At 39.2% G+C, this 5,469-nt stretch overlaps 1 protein-coding gene across 1 annotated transcript in view; it reads left to right on the top strand.

Moving 5' to 3' along the window:
- Positions 1-46: 46 nt before the first annotated feature.
- Positions 47-5,469, top strand: part of LOC118341356 (solute carrier organic anion transporter family member 1C1-like) — a gene marked incomplete at its 3' end in the record, with an annotated part of 26,515 nt that continues 21,092 nt past the window's right edge. Inside the window, 1 exon segment of the mRNA XM_035679607.1 lies at positions 47-365.

Here is a 5,469-nt window from a genome sequence, read left to right as displayed (position 1 = left end):
GGGGGTTTGGTGGGGGTGTGGGAGGGGGGCTGCAGCGGTGTTTCTGTGTAAGCTTGTTCTATCCATCCGCAGGGTCAGTCCACGAGAAAGAGGCGGCGGGGTCACTTTTCGAGCGCATCTAACGCGCAGCGTCTCACTGATGTCCACCAAACCGGCGAAGACTTGTTTCGGCTGGACATGAACTCTGAAGGTACACGTCGGTCTCAGAGCATTCATGATAAGAGTCGGCGCGTCTCCTTCTCCTTTCCCATCCACGTGAGAAGTTTGACCGGAGCTGGCTGAACGGAGGATACCTGTGTGTTCCGATCGGCTGTTTAATCTTTGCGGCTCCAGCAACCGGACTGGTTGTTTCACAGGACACCGAGGTAAATGCTGCTCTGGCTTTTTTTATTTTTAATTTATTAATAATTTATTAATAATTGTTAATGATTTCTGACTTTATCACGTTTCTTTTTATTCCAGTGATAAGAGATAGGCTGCCACTTGTTGAATATCTGTGTTTAACTAATACGCATGTTGAATAGGCCTGATCTTTTTTTTCAATGAACTATGATAACCTGCTTAATCTGTGAAACACTGTAAGTAAATTCTCAACAAGACACCTGCTGTACCTGCAGGGCATCCTGGCTGGGGAGCCCAACAGCAGCATCCTGAGTTAAAATCAGTGCATGTCAGATTCTTGCAAAGATGTTTGCCAAAAGCAACACTAGGTACATTTTTGTCCTTGAGGACTGTGACCAGACTGCTCAAAATGGTCTTTTTCTCTCATTCACTTAATTGTACACAGTCATTTGGCTCCATCTCTGTTGCTGTACAGTAATATTTTCCAGTCACCCTGGAAACGTAGGTCTTGATACCTCTATTCCCAGTGATGACAGACCAAAGTATCAAGTAGTTGTGTAACATAATAAAAATGGACCTCATTTATTTGAGCGATTGCTCGTGTAGCAGCAGATATTGGGGTGATTTAGCTTCTTACTTTTACTAGACCATAGCACCACATTCATCAGCTCCGACCGTCTTAATACATTCTCAAAGTAAATGTGTAGGAATCATTAAAGCTGGCATCAATAGCACCTGTGTGTTAACTATCACCAGTGTTGATAGAGAGATGATTGTAATGATGTTCATTAGGATATGTAGATGTTATCTACTGGATTCTATCCATTTAGCCAAACTGTAACCAAACCTTTTCCCTAACTCCGACCACAAATCTTAATCTAAACATAACCATCTTTAATCTTTAGTTTAAACCCAGTCTTCCTGTTAATGATTGGTGTCTGCATGTGTGTGTGTGTGTGTGTTGACCTTGTTAGCTCTGTGGTTAATTGAAGAGGAGAGGTGCTTTAACTAGTTTTTACTGGCTTCTGTTTCCACTAATACCCATCACTCCATAATGAAGGCGACATTTCCTTGCTAATTTGTTGAATAAGTATCTTGACCTTTGGGCTGTTAAGCCTGTTTGGATATTCTTAGATACACAAAGTTCCCATTATTTTCATTTAAAAAAATGAAAAAAGTTTTAGTTGGTGGAACATTGCTGGCAAAATTGTGGATAGTCGTGGAGTTGGTGTTACCAATGGCTGCTACAGTACTTTACATTTCTATAGTCCTGCTTGTCACCCTGTAATTTTCAGTACATTCAGACGGTAACACGACTGACATCATAAAGTTAAAACGACAGCTTCTTCTCTCCAGGGTGCTGACCTTTAGCAGCATGCTGGGTGTGCAACACCCCCAGAGATACAGTATACAGAACAGAAGCAGTATGGATATACAGAATACAGTATGGGAAAGAAGACACACACCGTTTCATGTATATTGATTTATAAGCAAGGGACGAAAGAGGAGGCTGGGCAGGTGGAAGGAATAAGCAGCTCAACCAGTTGCTGTATGTGGTCGTTAGAGATTGGGGTGGATGAAGAGCTGAAAACGCATGATACGGGCTATGTCATATGGTGACATTGATTTTAAAACTATAGCTCATAATATCTTTGTTTAAAGAAAAAGGACAGTAATGTGGTGACCATATTAATATCTAAGGAGGGTGTGCAACAGTTGTCCAGTTCAGTGCTTGTCTTGTTATAGAACATATGACAGGGAAACCTATTGATTTTCACTTGTATTTCACACATAATGCTTGCCCTGTTTCACCATAGGTACAGCATTTCTATCTTAACTGATAGAGGTGGCCTTTGAAGGCCATTGCCTTTAAAAAACAAAGCTAATAGTAGAGGTGAGCTGAATAATTTTACCATATTGTCGTCCCCCATCGAGTTCAATTTAAAGCAGTCAGTAGGTATGTGATTGGAAAAAATCTATTTGTTTTTCTTTAGTCTTATTGGGTACATTTGCTGTTGCGGAGTAACATTAAATAAGAAGCAAATGAAGTGTGCTCATTCTACCATACTAATGAACTGTTTAGTGGCTTCACCTGTGAGTGTGCGGCTAATGTCGCTTATTGGCTCTATCAATCTGCACAGAACCTTTCATCATCCTTAGATAGAGTTGCTTACTGGCTATTCTGAACAACTTGTTTGTCTTAATTCTTAAAAACACAATTCTCTAACAATCATTGATTATTTAGCAGCAGCATAACTAGCCGTGGTATGAGAGAATGAGAGCTTGTGATTTGAGCATGGATATTTATTCTTGACCTATATATATGGTGAACGAAGCACAAGGGATGTCTTGATAGCTTTACAGCTTGGGTGAAGACCACTTCATGCGCTTAAAATTGATGAAGCTAGTAAGTAGACCTTGCTTAGTGCTTAGTTCATCTACAACGTACAGACTTGTGACATATTCATATACGATATAATGTGTATATTTCATTATCTATACTGAGTGAGTGGTGCTAGAACAGGTCACCCTATTAACCCGACGGTCTAGCGGCTGAAATTATCCAATTCCATAGCTGCTATAGTGACTATGTTGTTTACCAGACATTACATAACAGTGACAGATTTCATTTTGTTTGATATAGCACTGTACTGACTACAGCACAGTGTTTGTGGGAATGAGAAAAGTGGGTCTAGTGAGTGTAAACATTGGTGGTACACAAGAAAAAGTTCCTGTGGACTACTGCTTTATATTGGCCAACTTAAAGCTACTGTTGGTCTAATTCCTTGAAAGTAGGTCAAACCTGTTGCGATTAGCCAGCTCCTTCGTTCTGCTCTGGCCTTCAAGACAGAAAAATCATTCAGGGAGAAATAAAAACATGTTGCAAGTGGCACTAGTGGCGGTATCACTGACAGAGATGGTGATGGTATTGTGTTAGTGTTCTTTGCTGCATAGCAATGACTAACTGGTCCCCTGGAGCAATTACATTCACTGCTTCACATGACTGCTGGAAATGGAGGGGGAGGAGAGGGCAATACGTGAAATAAGCAAGACCAATGTGAGGAGTCAGAGAGAAAGAATCCATAGACAGGGAAAGAAAGAGGTCAATAAGGAAGCAATGAATGAAGATGTAAAAAGAGATATAGGATATAAAATCAGCTTTTCACTCATTCGATTTTTCTCTATATGCACACAGTAGAATAGATTGGAATAAATGAATACTTAGCTTGCACAATAAAGGAGTTGTTTTCATTTGAACTTTGGTGTTGCCTTATTGTTATCTGTATTCGTTTGAAGCCACACTAATTTTTAATCCACTTTTCCATGCTTTCCAAGACTTCCACTGTGTTCATACTGATCCATCACAAACAATTTAAAGTGCAACTTCTATTGATCAGCAAGGTAACCATTGGTAGCCAACCGCAGTGACTGACTTAACTCTTTGAGCAGCTGCATCACAGTAAAAAACCTTTCTGGTGGTAAATGATTATAATCAGTTCTGTTACCAAAACTCTTTTTGTTAAGCAACTTCCATCCATCCATTACTTATAACTGCTTATCCTTTGCAGGGTCAAGGGGGGCTGGAGCCAATCCCAGCTGACATTGGGTCATTTACATTCACTGTCTTACCCCAAATTTCTAATGAATTCAAAACAATCAATAAATCAAATCAAAACTATCTAAACCATTAATACCCAGAGATTTTATTCGGGTCGCAAAATAATTCGCAGAATTTCTTCCTCCTGTTAAATGTACTTATTTTTTCTCATTTATTAGGTATTTAAAATGTGTACATTGTTAAACTCGTTAAAAACGAGAGCCTTAACGTTTCCTAAATGCTCACATTTTGTCTCAGAATGAGCACACATTCTGTTAACCTGTTAGAACCTGTTAACCTCAATGCCGTTATATTGTTTCATTCATAAAGTATTTAAAACGTGTATTGTTTTACTGATGAATTGTGGTTTATCAAATGTATATCTCTCCAAAATGGCTGCTGTACCTGTTCAAGAATATGCAGAAATAGCAGTAAAAATGGTCAGGAATGTGAATTGGGTCGTCATGGATTGTCATTTTTAAAAAGTGGGTCCCCGGGGAAAAAAAATTGGGAACTTATCTAAATGCATTTGACAAAAATATGTTGTAAAAGCCCAGAGGAAGGCTCTTACAGTGAAGCACAACGCTACCAGGAAGTGCTGATCTTGTGTCTGCAATAAAATACTTAAACTAATAGCTTTGAAAGGGAGTATTGAACTTAATTAAGGCCATTAGGGCAAATCTAGAAGCAATAAAGGGGATCAGATCAGAAAACACTGAGGATTTTTTCAGAATTTAGATTGTAAAAAAACAAAAAAACAAAAAAAAACACATTCAGCAGCAATACCTACCTTACACAGGAGCTATAAAACTATGGTTAGCATATGTGCGTGTTTGACATGATGCCTTTTTTCTTTGTTTGAGCCACTCTGTTGACCATGATGTCAATAAAGCTCAGCTGAGGGTGGCACAATCATGCTTTGGTCCTGCTCACTAGCGCTGCATGGATATTGCATCGGTTGGCTCAGGAATGTCCTGCTGCAAATACATGATGGAGCAAATTGGCACAACCTAGTACACCTAAAGTAGGTAATACCATGTTACCAAATGTTAACATGAAGTATGTGGAGGAGAAAGGCCCAAAACCAGTCAGCCATACAATATAACCATGTGCTGAACAATAGAACCTTTTCCCTCATCTGTATACTGTATTTATTTACATTATACCTTAATATTTATATGTAACATACACAAGTTCAAAAAGTTTATTCCACGTCACTCAAACCAGCCAGCGGCCAGCCAAAAATAGATGGAGAAGGGTAGTCGAGGTTCTAAAAAGACAAGCCCAGATGAGTTAAATGGCACCATGTTTGCTCTGCATCAGAACTGCTATTAATCAATCTCCATAGGTAAATTCATACGAACACCCACTTCCGTGTAAGAGCATATGTCGGAGCATAGACAGGAGTGCTGTCAGTGTTTGTCAGATTCTAACACACAGTATTTATCTTTTATTTATTTTAAAGTATTTTTTGGGCTTTTATTGCCTTTATGATAGTGACAGCTGAAACAGACAGGAAAGGGGGGCAG

This window comes from Morone saxatilis, unplaced genomic scaffold, assembly GCF_004916995.1.
Source record: "Morone saxatilis isolate NCDOM2014 unplaced genomic scaffold, NCSU_SB_2.0 Contig8, whole genome shotgun sequence".
Taxonomy (NCBI): domain Eukaryota; kingdom Metazoa; phylum Chordata; class Actinopteri; family Moronidae; genus Morone; species Morone saxatilis.
Note: the sequence above shows the minus strand (reverse complement) of the source record. Positions and strands in the feature narration are given on the sequence as shown.